The sequence below is a fragment of the Antechinus flavipes genome, chromosome X (genome assembly GCF_016432865.1).
Source record: "Antechinus flavipes isolate AdamAnt ecotype Samford, QLD, Australia chromosome X, AdamAnt_v2, whole genome shotgun sequence".
Classification (NCBI taxonomy): Eukaryota; Metazoa; Chordata; class Mammalia; order Dasyuromorphia; family Dasyuridae; genus Antechinus; species Antechinus flavipes.
Window position 1 is genome coordinate 2,333,146 of NC_067404.1, and position 17,762 is coordinate 2,350,907.

The following is a 17,762-nucleotide window of genomic DNA, read 5'->3' on the forward strand; positions in this document are numbered from 1 at the left end:
AAACAATATAGTTAATTATAGACTTATCACTTAAAAATATATATATCTTGTTCTCCAAGAAATATTTTTGGCCAAATCTCTGTCTGATATAAAGCATTTTAAAATTTATGTAATATGGTAAAAGTTTTGTTTTAATAAATAGCCAAGATAATTTAAAATATTTAATCTATTTCTTATTTTCCTTATTTTGATAAGATTTAACAGAATTTAAGAAGCACAAGAAACCCTTTATATATGCCCACCTTTAAGTCTCAACTTAAATCTACATCTCTATGAGTCTTTTATTAAAGCCCTCCAGTTGCTAGTCAACCTTATTGATTAGATCTTCATCACCTCTATACACTGCTGCCAAAGCAATTTTCCTGAAGTGCAGTTCTAACCACGGTATTCCTGCACTCAATAAACTCTAATGGTTTCCTATTTCCTCTAGGATCCAATATAAATTCCTCTATTTAGCTTTTAAAGCCCTAAATAACATTGCCCTAAACTTACCTTCCTCACCTCATTAGCCATTACTTCTCTTCCCATAATCAAATTGTCTTGTTTTCTCCTTCTTCCACACAATACTCAATCTCCATCCTTAATGCCTCTTAGCATGGACTATCTCACATGCCTAGAATAAATACCTTTCTTAAAAAGACTTCATAAATTTTCTTTTTCTATAAAACTGAACTTGAACAATATCTTCTGCATGAAGCCTGCATGAAGTTCTCTTTCTTACCACGGGACTAAGAACTTACCTTCCTTGCTTCTTATTGGAAATGGGGGGGGGGGGAGCGGAAGTACCAAAGAATCAGATCACTTTCTGAGTTCATTTAAGCTTCTACCACATTCAAAACTCTAAGGGTGAAAAGGGACTCAGAAGTCTCTATCATGCAAAACTCAACATCTAGCCCAGTAGTCTACTGAAAAGAAAGATCAAGAACTAAGTTTCTTCCCTGTTTGGGTCAGAGGAGAAAGAAAAGGTCTCAAAGGACATATGGATATTGGATCAAGCTTTTGATCTCTTTCAGACCATAAGAATGGAAAAAAGCTGGAACAAATCTTTTTATTGTTTCCTTTGTCCATATCTGAGACTTATTTTTCCCCTGTTTAATGGTTCAGGGTATTCAAAACAAAGGTCCAAGTGATTTGTACTAAAAATTCTTTAAGAGAACTGTAAGTAGTACATAATTTACTAATTATGTTGTAAATATAATTTTTGTCTGTGACAAGTTATGTGCATGTTTGAAGTATTAAAGGGCTCTTTCTGCAGCAGTTTGGAATGATCATAGTCATGTGCACTGTGTTCTTATAGTGATTATATCAATTCTGACTAAAATTATTACACTAAACTCTGACAATTTCTGACTAAGTACAACATGTTCTTGCAATTTTTCAACTTGTAATCAAATCAGTTTCAAATCAATACATGAGTTCCACATTCAAGCACAAACTGATTCCCAAGGGATGGACTGACACAAACATATACCTTTATGTGCATTTTGTATGTTGAACCAGAGTAGTTTCTGTAATCTTCTATGTGATTCCAGATATGGAATCACGTGATCAAGAATTGCTACCTCTCAGCAAGAGAATCTGAAAAAAAAAATCTCCTTATTTATTTATTAATTATTAATTAATTTATTATTTATTAATTATATAACATTTATTACTGTTAATGAAAAAATCCATTTTATATCACATATTTGTGAGAGCAAGCTTTTTTTTTATTTTCTTATTTTAAATAAAAAAACAGAAACAAACTAGGTGCAGAACCAGATTTGATATTGTGTTTGCTTAGTAGTAAGTCAAATATTACAAACTTTTGATCAAATAAAAAAGTCAAACTTAGAAATCACCCATACAGAATTATATTATGATAAACATTTTCTAGTTTGTAACTTCTTTCATTAAGATTTTGTTTATATTCAACAAAATTTTAAAATACACTTGAGATATCTTTCAGATAGGAATAAACATATGAAGTCTTGTTGGATGATTTCTTTTAATTCTTACAGGATGTTCCACATAAAATACTTGTAATCATGTTATAATTAATTTTACAATGAAAGCATAATTATATATAGAATAAAATATATTGTACATTTCAATTTGGAGCTTATGGGAAAAATGTTTTCATTGTAATTATTGTAAGCACTTAATGAATACATTTAAAAGAATATTATAAGTAGTATATTAAATTACCCTTGGAGTTCACACCATATTTTTATAGTTGTTGAAAGGGCTTCATAAAACCAAAAACTCTAGTAACCATTATCCTGGAATATAAAGCATAAGGGCCTAGAAGCAGCTTTCCCCTACATTTCCCACTCTAGTTGTTGTAATGAGGGCTAGGTACCATAATAATACCAGCAATCGCATTATCAAGACATTTTTAGAAATAACAAATCTTTTGAACTCAAAGTCAAATAATACAGATCAAGGTGTTGGAATAAAACAAGGACATTCATCTTTAAAATGTTTAAGTTTTATAAGTCAACAAATTTACTTTTCATTGTGTATATTAATTTGCACATCACTCCTCTCTGAGGGTACTGATTGCCAGGGCCATACATACCAAGCTTCTCCGGTTACATATGAAAGTGAGCCGATGTTAAGGTGCCAAACAATCATTCTTCATTGATGTTCTCAGCAGGGGTTAGCAGGAAGCAAGAGCAAGTGTATGTATGTCTCTGTGTCTCTTTCTGCATTCCTGAATCTTGCTACATCTCTGCCTTTCTCTGATTCTCTCCTCATCCTTCTTCTTCTGCGTATGGACTCAAAGCTGGCCATTAATATCTGCTCTCCTCTGGGATTACCCTGTACCTAGCCCACTCAGCACTGCGTAAGTGGATCTGCAGAAAAGAGACACCTGGAGTTAGTGCTGTGTCCAAGGAAAGGTCTAACACCTGTAAGATACAACCTCCTGCCTCAGAGGCCAAGCCCCCTTCTACCTCCTGGCTCCACCCTCCCAGCTTACATGGAATACATGGCAATTCTCAGAAGAAAAGCATCTAACAATGGGCATTAGCAACATAAAGAAAAAAAAAACTTCTTTAAATTAATTCATAGCTATCATGATACACCAAAATTACTTAAAGCTTAGGCACAAGTTAATAGAACAAAACAAAATCATCATAAAATTCACCTAGATGAACAAGTCATTGCTTTCAAAAGAAATAATAAAATAATAATGAAGATGGCATAGCACTACCAAATCTTCAACTAGAATGTTAGTTACAGAAAAGTTGAATCATGGAATACATTATCAGAAAAAAATAGCAGTAGCACAGTGTTTGATAAGATAAAGCAATAAGCAGTGCAATAATCATTTATTGTTGTTTGTCCTTTGTTTTTGAAGAAAGCCAATGTCTATGATGGAGTCAGGGTACAGTATGATCTACTGTGACAGATCAGACAAATACAAGTTTGGAAGCACTGCCACAGATCAGACACAAGTGGTCCATTAGAACATTTAGAGTGGAAGTAAGGGCTTATGTCCCAAAGAGATTTTAAAGAAGGGAAAGGGACCTGGTATGTGTAAGAATGTTTGTGGCAGCCCCTTTTGTAGTGGCCAGAAACTGGAAATTGAATGGATGCCCATCAATTGGAGAATGGCTGAATAAATTGTGGTATATGAATATTATGGAATATTACTGTTCTGTAAGAAATAACCAACAGAATGTTTTCAGAAAGGCCTGGAGAGACTTACACGAACTGATGCTGAGTGAAATGAGCAGGACAAGCAGATCATTATATACTTTAACAACAATACTTTATGATGATCAATTCTGATGGACGTGGCCCTCTTCAACAATGAGATGAACCAAATTAGTTCCAATGGAGCAGTAATGAATTGAACCAGCTGCACCCAGCGAAAGAACTCTGGGAAATGAGTATGAACCACTACATAGAATTCCCAAACCCTCTATTTTTGTCCACCTGTATTTTTTATTTCCTTCACAGGCTAATTGTACACTATTTCAAAGTCTGACTGTTTTTGTACAGCAAAATAACTGTATGGACATGTATACATATATTGTATTTAACTTGTACTTTAACATATTTAACATGTATTGGTCAACCTGCCATCTGTGGGAAGGGATGGGGGGAAGGAGGGGAAAAAGTTGGAACAAAAGGATTTGCAATTGTCAATGCTGAAAAATTACCCATGCATATATCTTGTAAATAAAAAGCTATAATAAGATAAATATTTTAAAAAAGAAAGTAAGTGGTACACTATGCTAAGCACTGAGAATATAAATAAAAGCAAAAAGAATAAAGGTACTTGCTCTAAAGGAATTGAAATTCTAATGAAGGAAATAAAAAGTGAGGGCATAAGGGGTTGAGGTAAAAGTACCTATACAGTGAAATGGTAGTGAAGTTCCAGAATCAAAAGCTCAGCTGGGAGAGGAAGTGAATTATGGCTAGGCAAGCACTATTACTCAACATTGAGAGGAACTCATCAATAGGAATCCTGTAAAGTAGCAAATCTTAAAGAAAATATCTTGTGTAGAAGTTTGATATATAACATTTCAGCACATAACAAATTGATTTTAAAAAATGTAATAACAAGAGCCAGCCTCCAATGTTGTGGGCCAGACCTAAGACCATTATTAAAACAAAATAAATGATTCAGACCAGTTCCAATGACTTTGTGATGAAGAGAGCCATGTACACCCAGAGAGAGGACTGTGGGAATTTAGTAGCATTCTCACTCTTTTTTGTTGTTGTTTCCTTACATTTTTCTTTCTTTCTCATTTTTTTCCTTTTTGATTTGATTTTTCTTGTGCAGCAAGATAACTGTATAAATATTTGTGCATATATTGGACTTAACATATATTTTCACCTTGTTTAACATATGTTGGATTACTTGCCATTCTAGGAGACAAGGTGGGGAGAAGGGGAGGAGAAATTGGAACACAGGGTTTTGCAAAGGTTAATGTTGAAAAATTATCCAGGCTTATCTTTTGAAAATTAAAAATCTTTAATAAAAATAATAAATACATTTAAAAAGACAAAATGAAACAGTTGTACATCATGAAACCATCAACAAACGTATACTTATTCAATAATTGTATAGAAAAGGTATTGAGTAAAGATATAGCATTGATTTAGTTAGATAGAGCACCAGGTCAGAAATAGGTGCTAACTCATGTAGAATTGAATAGGAAGTCTGTCAAGTCTGATGGGCCACTACTATCTTTGCATTGGGACTTTATGCTGAGGTGGCTGGGATATTACATTAATAATTGGAACCTTAGTTCCCTGGACCAATTAAGTCTGGAGAACAATTTCATTCTCTTTTTAGAAAGTCAGTCAATTGAGCATTTATTAAGCTCTTACTATGTATTAAGCATGGGGAATACAGATATAAACAGAAAGACAGCCCTTTCTCTCCAGAAGCACATTGTTTTGGGGAAAGGCAAACACTCAAAACAAACCCATAAAAGCTATGGTACAGAAAGTCCCAAATTCAGTACAATGTAGAAAAAAAAATGAAAACAGCTGACTTAGGTGCCTTCCTAAAATGACAATTCCAAAGGGAGCTGTCCAATGGGAGGCATCTCAGGGATGTGTGAATTCCAGGATGAAAACAACAAGGTAGATAGGGTGAAGTGTACAGTACAGTCTGGAGAGGAATAAGAGAAGCCAGCTTATGTGTCACTTTCCCTTTTGCCATGAGTCCTAGACAGATTAGTAGTGGGTATTGCTCCTACCAAATCCACAAAGTAAATAATCAAGACATATGAAGAAATAGTTTTCAAAAGCAGAAATTCAAACTATCAACAGCCTTGTGAAAGAAAGCTCCAAAATAAGTAAAACAAGTAGGCAGCAAGCATTTATGAAACAATTACTTGTGTGCTGGCTGTTGGAGATAGAAATATAGTAATAGTAATAATAATAAATAAAATAAAAATAAAATAAATCTTTGTGTTCAAGGAGCTTCTACTCTAATTGGAGAAGATAAAACAAAAAAGGGAACTTTTGAAAAGGGAATGAAAGAGAAGAGGTATTGTATTTACATGGGATCAGTCTAGAGAAGGAAAAGGCACAAATGAGAGGGGTGAAAGGATAAGCCTTCTCCAAAATGGAGGCCCTTGGAGGAATTTTCCATGGGAGATGGAGGGGCTGGAGCATAGAGAAGTGTCAAAGTGATAAGGAAATTGAGACATGATAGTAGAAGTCCGGAAAGTAGGAAGCCCAGAAACACAAAGGTGGTATTGTTATTGAGTCATTTCAATTGTAGCCATCTCTTCATGACCCCATTTGGGGTTTTCTTGGCAAAGATACTAGACTGGTTTCTCATTTCCTTCTGCAGCTCATCTGACAGATGAGGAACTGAAGCAAACAGGATGTCACACAGCTGGGAAGTATCTGAAGCTGAATCAGTTCCTCCTAACTCTACTGCTGTATTCTATCCACTGAACCATGTAACTACCTTCAAAGGTGGCACTGTTCTTTGTTACTAAAGAAGGTTTTATTTGAGGAAGGGGGTCATTGACAACAATATAAAAAGAAAAAAAAGACATCAATAAAACCTAAATTTTAAAAAACAAAAATAGATGGAACTTGAGATTATCTGGGACCATCCACTTGGCTTAACATGAAGGTGATCTAAGGGGCTTTTGGAGTATGTCCAGATTATCTAACATGGTGACTTCTGCATCTCCTTTTGTGCATGGGGGGTATAGCCTCCTTTGACTTACTTCTTTGTCTTTAGAACTAGCCAGAATGCGCCTTTCCCTCTTCTTTGGCTATTCTTTCTGCTGTGATTTTTGGCTTCTGCTATTTCCTGCGCACTCCATCCTTTATCCCTAGTACAAGTGCCATGTATTAAACTGGTGAGAGGGGAAGGATAAACCTTTCTCTGAGAATTGGGACTGGGAGTGCTTGTTTCTCTTGTCTGTGATTTGTCCTTCCTGGTTCCTAGGTGACATTTGAAGTCCTAGGAATCTGAGCCATGGTGACCTTGGACACAAAGTTCTAGGTGGGATAACACAGCCAGTTATTCTAGTGAGGAAACCTTACTCAGAGGAACCAGGAAGCCTGCCTTGCAAGCCCCATTGTTGAACTGGGGCTTTGTGCACATAGGAACTGAGCTAAGCTATGGACCCTCTTCCTCTTTCAGAGTCTGAGGTTAGGGTTAGGGTTAAGGTGTATTATGGGCCAGAACTCTTGTACTTAAAACAAGGATTCTTACAAGGAATTGTGGAATTAATAACATAATGGTTATCTAGTTTAGCATGGTGCTTAATAGTTCTCTAGTTCAGTACATGTACTTTGTACTTAATATAGTTCCACAAGAGTCACACCTACGATGTTGTAATTATAACAGAATATATAACAGCCAGCAGGGACGGAGAGACAGATTCATTCCATCATCCACCTTTGTGGTGGCTGGAGGCTGAAGCACAAGTCCTCAGACTCAGATTCATTCACTCCATCCCACACCACCATGCGTGGTGGCTGGCTCCTGCACTTCCCCCACTGAGACCAAGGCCTGTCTAAAAGGCTCTCCAGAAAGCCGCCCAACCCCAAGCAAGGAAACTAGACTGTGAAGGAGATAATAAAGGATTTGGACTTTAACACTTAGCTATTCTTGTGGTGATTACTGAACTGAAAAGAAGGCTGCCCCAGAGACCTCCAGAAAACCAAGAAGAACATTACAGTAGTGCAAAAGGGGGCTTCAATTAACCCCCCAACATGTTGGAGAAATAAGTAGGTTTTGTGATGGTAGCTTTTGAAGTAAATATTTATTTGTACAAGTTTATTCAATTACTTCTGGCTACATGAAATTGGGATACAAGGGGCCTACCTCCTACAATTGAGGGAAAAATGTAAATCAGGGCTGGTTATATTTGCAGAGTCCAGACACCTCATGACTTTAAGGGTACTAGAGAACCATAGGGTGAAGAGAAATATACTCTCCTGGACCTTGAGGCAGAAAAAGAGAGCATTTGATGTGGCAAAGAAAGTAGGTAGAGACTGGCAATACCTATGCTGTTTCCCTAATTTTAAGTAAATATTTTTTTTTTCCAAATTGAGAAACAGAATGGCACTATTCTTAAAAATCCAAATTTTTCAAAATAAATTTATCTTTAGTTTAAAGAGAAGGAAGATAAATTTAAAAATCATGTTTCGTATCAGTTCTTTTATGGAGTAGAGTGGTTTAGGGGAGTTGAGAAGTAAAAGTTGGAAAAGGTCAGCATTGCTGTGCCTGTTTTCCCTTAGACAAACCAACAAAAATGCACCAAATGACCAATGATTAACCAGTATTGCAGAGGGAAATGGGAGCTAGTTTTTCAGCAACATATAGCCATTAAAACTTAATCACTTCTGTGTGACCCTGGGCAAGTCACTTAACCCCAATTGCCTCAGCCAAAAAAAAAAAAAATCCCTTAACCACTTTATTTCTCAGCAATTTTGGCTTTATTTCCATCTCAGGTGAAAAAAAGTCCCATTCCTCAACAAAACATTTGTCTCAAATCAATGGTATCCAATTTTAATCTATGTTCAGGTTTACTATTTGGTGGATAAAGCAGATACACACACATATTTTTACAGAGGAGACAATATATTTACATGATCCTGGAGAGTTGCTAGGCTCTGCCTGTTAACATTTGTCAGTTCAAATTACATTTGCATATTTTTATTTGGTTGAAGATGGCAAACATTTCTTTGTTTTGTTTTCCCCATCTATCTCATGATCATATCTGAACATTTTTCCCCAAGAATTTTCTTAATGTTTGCTTCCAGGTTTTTTAAAAATGTATTTCATATTATTCTATTATTACTCTATTTTGCCACATTATCACTTAAGGGAAATTGAAAATTATTTTGATTTTACAAATCTTTATGAGTATGACTGTGGAATGACTATTGCATGGTTCTCTTTATTGATAATTATGATTAAATTTAATTTCCTTAAGAAACAAGACAACATTCATCTATGCCATTTCCTAGAACAATGTGGGAAATTCAAATGGATCCTGAAGTCTTAGTCTTTTAATCTCGAGCCACATGGCTTTCAGAGAAAATAGTCTAAAGGGTTTTTCCTTTAAAAGGTAGGAAGCCTTCATTTTAATATCAGAGTTATTTATAATATCTAATTTGTTATAGGAAAATCAACTATGAGCAGGAAAGAGGAATCAAAGGCTTTTTAGAGAAAGAGTTTTGAGGGAGGTGATGAATAGAAGATCAGTTATTCAGGGCCATATGAAAAAATGATGAGAAATCTGTTAAGAAAGCCTGGGATCTGGAGCAGAAAATAAATCTTTGGAAGGCGAAAATTTTGTTTGTTTTTGTTGTGGGGATGGTTTCTTTACCCAGGAATACACAGAAGAAAGACAAGGACTTAGGTTCATGGTCAGTGAGGTTGGGATGAAAAACTCTTTGGGAGAAGATCAGAGAAAAAAGCATTTGGATTCCTATCTCCAAGAAAAGGTAAGGAAATAGTTCTAGAAGGGCCAAGACCTATCAGCTTTTCCATCCTAAACTACCAGAGGTGATAGGAAAGAGATATTCATCTTTAAAGACATTTGCTAGAAGAAGAGTTTTAGTCAAAAGTAGACATGAAAGTTTGGGGAAATCAAGAAAAATTAGGCTTAACCAGTTGTTAGAATAACATTAACTGTTAGGATTTCTAAAATCTTAGGAGCTTACTATTTTCATGATTTCATGTTTCTTTCTGGTGCTTAATAAAACCTTCAATTCTCCAAAGTATTCCTTCAGTGACATTTTAATGTCTAGAACCAAGACTGTATCCCTGTCTTATTTTGATGGACTTTTGGAGATCTTGATGGTTTGATAGCAAAGAATGACAGTTAAACTAGATTTCACTACTCACAAACATATATTTCCCATAAGGAATATGGTTGGCCCTAGATAGAATAATAGAATAATCTGTTCACAATCAGTTACATATCAATATTTTTCTTTATCTTTAATATTCCACTACCACCACCACCCCCAAATTCATTTGGCTCTGAAGAGAAACTGGGTTTCATAATATTGTATACCCTCATCAATCTTTTTTGTACTGCCCTCTCCAAACAAATTTTGTACAAACTTCTTTTTTTCCTATTCTCAAAATTGTATTTTTTTTCATTCTACCCACCAAAGTTAAGCATAATCCTGAATAAAAAAATATTCAATGAATTGCTAGACTTTCAGGATTTTGATGCAAAAAGGCCTGAACTTCATAGAAAATTTGACATCCAAGATCCCAGAGAAATATGAGGTAAACATCATAGACTAATTACAAGGGATTCAGTAAGGAAAAACAAGAAATTGTAAACTGTATGTCTAAGATTGTCATCAGTGATTGGGTAGTTCAAAAGAAAAATGGGGGTAGAATTGAGTAAGATATGATTTTTTCCCTCTTTCTTTTGGTATCTGATGGATTTTTCCTTCTCAGAGTATCCAGGCTTTGACAAAGTTTTGACCATTAATATTTTTAATGATGATGACAATGATTCATGGTCTACATTTGCATAGAGTTTTGCCTCGTGGTCATGACTTTAGTTACTTTTGCTTCCAGGTGGGAAAAAACCCCAGTCACCTACTTTAACCAATACTCATGCAGATCATTTCTTAAAGAGCAATGACAAATCTTTCTGTTCAGGGCTTTATGGCATCCTCAGCAAGTGAGTATTAAGATTTTCCTCTGATTTTCTAACAGCCCAATCTTGGTGTGGTGTTCAATTACCCTTTGCATGATTGCTGTGCATATCAGTGACTTATTTTATTTTCTCCTCATTGGTTTGAAGGTTGATATTATTTCTCAGAATGTATAACTTTAGTTTCCATCTCATTAGTTTGTCCATCTTTTTGTTTGTGAATATGTATGATAGTTTTACACTAGTTTGGGGCTCTTTATTTATTTAAAACTAAATAAGAAAAAAAAATGAAAATTTAAAAAAAATTGTCATGTGCCAGCAGAACATCAAAAGAACATTCAAAATATGTAACAATAAATTTCCATTTCAAGAAAGCATATATAAGAGAAGGGATTACATCTATGACTATCCATGTTTTCTTTGCTCCCTTGTAGGTTATTCTTTGGTTCTCTGTTGTACACTGTTTACTTTTTCCCTTTTTCACACATCCCCTCCCCCCACCTCCCAAACAAGCATGAGTATATTTGAATTTTTGTTTTGTTTGTTTGTGGTAAAATTTTTTCTTGAATCTGGGGGTTTTGAAATCTGGCAACAATATTCCTATGTGTTTTCCATGTAAATGGTGGATTTTTTCTATTTCTACTTTCCTCTCATATTCTATCACTTCGGGACAATTTTTTTTTATTATTTCTTGTGTTATTGCAACAAGGTTGCAAGGTTGCTTCTATCCATCATTGATCAATTGGAACTGAATTGGATCTTGTCTTTGTTGAAGAAATCCACTTCCTTTAGAATACATCCTCATACAGTATCGTTGTTGTATATAATGATCTCCTGGTTCTGCTCATTTCAGTCAGCATCACATCATGTAAGTCTTTCCAAGCTTCATCCTGCTGGTCATTTCTTACAGAACAATAATATTCCATAACATTCATATACCACAATTTACTCAACCATTCTCCAATTGATGGGCATCCATTCATTTTCCAGCTTCTAGCCACTACAAGCAGGGCTGCCACAAACATTTTGGCACATACAGGTCCCTTTCCCTTCTTTAGTATCTCTTTGGGGTATAAGCCCAGTAGTAACACTGTCAAGTCAAAAGGTATGCACAGTTTGATAGCCCTTTGGGCATAGTTCTTTCTCTCCAGAATGGCTGGATCAATTCAAACTCCACCAACAAAACATCAGTGTCCCAGTTTTCCCACATCCCCTCCAACATTCATCATTATTTTTTCCTGTCATCTTAGCCAACCTGACAGGGGTGTAGTGGTATCCCAGAGTTGTCTTAATTGGCATTTCTGTAATCAATAATGATTTAGGGCAAAAAAAATTACATATTTTATAAAGACAAAAAAACTAGCCCAGCATTAACTTCCAAGGAACTGGCCTGGCTTAGAACATTCAGCCTTAACTTCTCTCCCCTCTCTAATCTATCTTTTGCACAATTACCAGTGATTTTCCTAAAATGCAGCTCTGACCACATCACTGCCCCTGTTCAATAAACTCCAGTGGCTCCCTATTGCAGCTGGGTTAAAATCCAAGTTCCTGTGATTGGCACTTAAAAGTCCCATACAATGAAGCCCAAATCTATCTTTTGTAGCCTTATCATATTACCGAGAGGACTGGAGAGGAAAGCCCGGGAGATCCACTGCTATTCCGATATCCCAGATGAAGATTGGAGGCAGGGAGACCCACTAGGAGGCTATTCCGATATTCCTGGTGAAAAGTGATGTTGGGTAACTGGAGAGCAGCGGAGATATGCCAGAGACGTAGTGTGGATGGCAATGACAGGGCTTGGCAACTGAATATGGGGGCTGAGGAAGAGTGTGGGGGAGAGAGTGAAATGGAGCAGGATGCAGGGAGGAGAGGGGAGATAAGGAAGTAAGACAGGGAAGGAGAGAAACAGTGAAAGGGGGATAAGAAATGGAGAGACAGACAGACAGACAGATAGACAAAGAAACAGAGATGAGAAATGAGATAGAGATGGGGGGGAAGGGGGCAGATGAGGGAGAGAGAAGAGGAGGGAGATGAGAAATGAGACAGACAGATACAGACAGAGACAAGACAGGGAGAATGTGTAAAGAGCACCGAGAAGGGCGGGGCAGTCCCAGGCCTCCGACAGCGGAGCCTCTAGTGGGGGAAGGGCGAGCATCAAGGGAAGCGGGAAGGGAGGGGGCCGCGGCGGGGCGGGAGGGGCAAGGGAGGCCCGGTTCCCGGGGAGGTTGGGGGGGCTTCGCTTATCGGAAAACGACGGAGGGGCTGGAAGCGTGCGTGACTGGGGGCTTTGGATCTGGGAGCAAGATCCCGAGTTCGGTTGCGGTCAGGCTGAGGTCGGTCTTCCTTCCCTTAGGTAATCAAAATGAAAACGACGGCCCGCCAGCCATTTTCCCCTGGATTAGCGGCCCTTCCCTTCCGTGCGGACTCCAAGAGGGGCGCCCCTCAATGAACCGTCGCTCCACCGCGTCTATTACTATCCGGGAAATCTGGGCTCTGACATAGGAGCGCCGCGTCGCGTTGCCCTTTGGTCCTTCCGAGTCTCGCGTCGCGTAGTTTCTGAGCCGCCGTACAGATGGTTGTTAGCTATCTTGCTTGTCTATTCTCCTTCCGGACACTAGATGTCCCCCCCAAACTGGATTATCTTTTTAATGCCCCGTGATCCCAGATCATTTATTAAGCTCCTATTACATACACCACCCCTAGGGCCACGTGCTCGGTATCCAAAGACCAAAGCGAGGCGAACCTCATTCTCAAGGACAAGCTAGTACCCACTTACTCTGTGCCAGGCAGCGTGCTGGGTGCCGTGCATACAAAAAGAGAAAACAGACAACGCTCGCCCTCAAGAAGGGCAGACAAGCTAACAAATAAGCTTGCTATCCAGTGAGAGATATCACAGGATAAACAGGACGATTCGGAGAGAAGGTATTAGAATTTAAAGGCCGAGGTCTCCCATTGCATCCGGGACCATTTCCAGGTGTCTTGAGCTCTCTCCGGCCACTGGCCCTAAATGGCTCTGGAGGGAAAGTGAGGCAGGTGGCCTTGCCCTGCCCTCCCTCAGTTTAGTCCAGCTTACTTGCGGGTCATGGTGTCACCTCTGAAGTCATGGTCCTCTCTGAGAATGAAGGTGGAACAATAGCCATACAGGGCAGTAAGATATAGGATGAAAGTCAGCAGGTTTGGAAGAGTAAAGAAGGTTTTAAAGATGGAATGAAGTTTATAGGCAATGGGGCATGAGCAGAAGGCTACGGGGTGGGGGGAAGAGGGGGAGCTGACACAGGAGGGCGGTCTGTTGGAGAAGACTGAATGAAGTGGAACCACTTGAAAGGCAGAGAGGTTAGCCTTGGTGAGGATGATGGCCACTTCATCATCCTGATGTGGTCACGTGTCAGGAGAACAAAGGTGAAACGCAAAGACTGTGAAGAAATGCAATCAGGCATTCTCCCTTGCCAAAAGGCATCTTTATTAACAAGGAAAGGTCTCAGGCAAAACTAAATATGATTTTGTACCATCCTTTGGGAAGGGGCAATTTTTATAGATAGAAGGAGGAAGGAAAATCCTGAAGAGTTGGTTTCACAAAGGGGAGAAGCTTTGCTTGAAGGATAAGATTAAGGAAGAGTAGCGACAGATCATGGATACTTGAAGGACAAAAACAAAATTTTGAACAACAGTCAGGGGAGATTTGAGGGATTAAGGAATTCTGGTCTTAGATGGGGAGCATGCTAGCTTGAGTCCCCATTCGTAGGAGACAGGGATAAAGGAGGATGTAATGGCACAAGATGTGATGTGAGATGAGGAGAGAACAGAAAACTCATAGCAAATTGCCTCCATTTTTTCCAGTAATTTTTTTCAGCTATATGAGGCAATATTCTCAGGTAAGACAGTGGTGAGCATGGAGGAGTACTAATAAGTCCAAGAGATGAAACAATTTGGAAAAGCCTCTGGGGCAAATGGGATAATGCGATGATAAGGCAGTGTACAAGAATTGCTTAGCAGCAGTGAGGTTTCAGTTGAAGTGGAGTAAAATATTCAAAGTAATCTCAATAAACTTTGGATGGAAAACACCATTTGCATCCAGAAAGAGAACTATGGAGACTGAATGTAAATTAACACATGCTACATTCACTTCTTTTTTCTGCTTTATTTTTTACCTCTCCCATGGTTTTTCCTTTTTGCTCTGGTTTTTCTCTCCCCATATGATTCATTAAGCAATGTGCAATAAAATACAAAAACAAAAACAAAAACAAAGTTGTGTGATTTTCACCATATAGGCGATGTGACTGGTGTTGCAAATGATGTGGCACCAGGGGATGTGCTGGAAGAAAAGCCCCAAATGTTGGGGTTCAGTCGTGTGCAAAATTCACAATGGCCATTCTCTTTGGCAAAACATAGGTTTATTTAGGAGAACAAGTTACAGACAAAATGCAGAGACAAAGATGATGGACAAAAGGACAAAATCAATGTCACTATTACAATATTACACTGGTAATAGGAAATATGCAATAGAATGGGAGAGCATATAGTCAGCAAGAAAGTTTTAACAATGATGGAAAAGACAAGTTCCCTAGCAGAACTTACAATTACCAAGGAGAAAGAGAACATTCCGTGACATTGGACAATGCCCTTAACTGGCAGGCAAAATTTTCAAAGGAATTTAGCAACCTAAAAGACTTAGCTATAAGGAGAAGTGACATCTGAGAGGAGAGACCTTATGAAGCATGGTGGGGAGATGAGAGGACATGGTAGAGTGTCACGTTGGACTGATGCAAAGGGGGTTCAGCAAACATGGTGTGGACCACATGCAGATTTACAGGGGAAATTTAACCTCAGAATATAATGGGGATTTGTTGACTGGACACAGCAAGATAGGGCCACCCACAGGAGAGGAAACCTCTACAAAAGGTGGGGAAAAAAAGCTAAACTGATTCCTATCCAGTGGCCTGCCCCAAAGAGCAATGCCATCAATATTTCATTTTTTTTCCTGCTAACCATACCCAGCTACTGAGAACCTCATCCTAGGCACTTAATAAATATTTGCTTTTTTAAAAAAGTCACTATTTTAGACACTAAGGATACAAAAATATAAATGAAAAACAAGATCTTCCCTGAGACAGATTACTTTCTTCTTGAAAGATACAGAATATACAGAAATGGTCAAAGAAAATAATCTTTATCATACCTTTTTTATTTTCAAAACATGCATACATAATTTTCAACATTCACCCTTGCAAAACCTTGTGTTCCAAAATTTGTTTCCCTCACTTCTCCCTACCCCTTCTCTTAAATGGCAGGTAATTCGATATATGTTAAACATGCACAATTCTTTTACACATACTTCCACAATTGTCATGCTGCACAAGAATAATCAGATCAAAAAAGAAAAAAAATTAAAAAAACAAAATGCAGGCAAACAACAACAAAAAGGTAAAAATGATATATTGTGATCCACAGTTCCCATAGCCCTCTCTCTGAGTATAGATGGCTCTCTTCATCACAAGATCATTGAAACTGATCTGAATCATTTCATTGTTGGAAAGAGCCAGGTCCATCAAAATTGATCATTGTATAATATTACAGTTGCTGTGTACAATGATCTCCTGGTTCTACTCGTTTCACTCAGCATCAGTTCATGTAAGTCTCTCCAAGCGTTTCTGAAATCATCCTGCTCATCATTACTTACACAACAGTAATATTCCATAATTTTCATATACTACAATTTATTCAGCCATTCTCTAATTGATGAGCATCCACTCAGTTTCCAGTTTCTGGTCACTACCAAAAGGGCTGCCACAAACATTTTTGCACATCTGGGTCCTTTTCTTTCCTTTATGATCTCTCTGGGATACAGGCCCAGTAGAAACACTGCTGGATCAAAGGATACGCACGGTTTGATAGCCCTTTGGACCACAATTCCAATTTGCTCTCCTGAAGGGTTAGGTCAGGCCACAAGTCCAACAACAATGTATTAGTGTCCCAGTTTTCCCACATCCCCTCTAACATTAGTCATCTTAGCCAATCTGAGAGGTGTGTGATGGTATCTTAATTTATATTTCTCTGATCAGTAGTGATTTAGAATACCTTTTCATATGGCTAGAAATGGTTTCAATTTCATCTGAAAATTATCTCTTCATATCCTTTGACCATTTATCAATTATAGAATGGCTTAAATTCTTATAAATTCAAGTTAATTCTCTATATATTTTAGAAATGAGGGCTTTATTAGAACTCTTGAATGTAAACATTTTCTTTCTATTTTCTGCTTCCCTTCTAATCTTAGCTTCATTGGTTTTGTTTGTATGAAACTTTTTTAATTGAATATAATCAAAATTATCTATTTTGCATTCAATAATGTACACCAGTTTGTCTTTGGTCACATTCCTTCCTACTCCACAGATCTGAGCAGCAGACTATACTATGTTCTTCTAATTTCCTTAAAATATCACTCTTTATGTCGAAATCATAGATCCATTTTGACCTTATCTTGGTATAGGAAGTTAGGTGTGGATCAAGGCCTAGTCTCTACTGTTATGGGCCAGAATTTGAAACAAGGTGCTAAGTCACTGGAATTGATAGAGACAATGCTTATGTACTTAGTTCACACCTTTAGGGTTCACACTTTTAAGAGAGTTCACACATTAGTTCACATATTAGAGTTCACACCTTTAAGAGATCATAGATAAGGAGGAGCTCCCACAAGCCAACTAGAGACTTCAGGAGATTCACAGAAACCCACAAGCCCACTCTCTGGGAGGCGGAGTAAATTCATTCCATTTTCCACCTTTGTGCTGGCTGGAGACATTCGGAGGGAGCTAGAGGCAGAAGCTGGTAGAGGCAAAGGACTAGCTGCAGGAACCAAGGAGAGAGATAGGCCTCTAAGAAAGCTAGCCGGGCTATTTTGAAGGAAACAATAAAGGATCTAGACTTTAACAGCTGGCTGCACTTGAGGTGATTATTACACCGAACTGAAACTAAGGCTGCTCCCAGATGCTCCCCAAGAAACCTGCTCCCAGAGAACTTTATATTTTAGAGAAGAACATTACACTCTGCCATATAATTTCTAATTTTCCCAGCAATTTTTGGCAAATAGTGAGTTCTTGTCCCAAAACCTGGGGTCTTTGGCTGTGTCAAATAGTACACTGCTATAGTTATTGACTATTTTGT

At 37.8% G+C, this 17,762-nt stretch overlaps 1 long non-coding RNA gene across 1 annotated transcript; it reads right to left on the bottom strand.

The window, feature by feature from the left end:
- Nucleotides 1-1,746: 1,746 nt before the first annotated feature.
- LOC127542891 (uncharacterized) lies at nucleotides 1,747-13,293 on the bottom strand. The gene is made up of 2 exons (XR_007948912.1): nucleotides 12,222-13,293; nucleotides 1,747-2,837 (listed from the first exon to the last, which is right to left on the bottom strand). It is a non-coding gene; the product is annotated as an uncharacterized LOC127542891 (long non-coding RNA).
- Nucleotides 13,294-17,762: the final 4,469 nt, after the last annotated feature.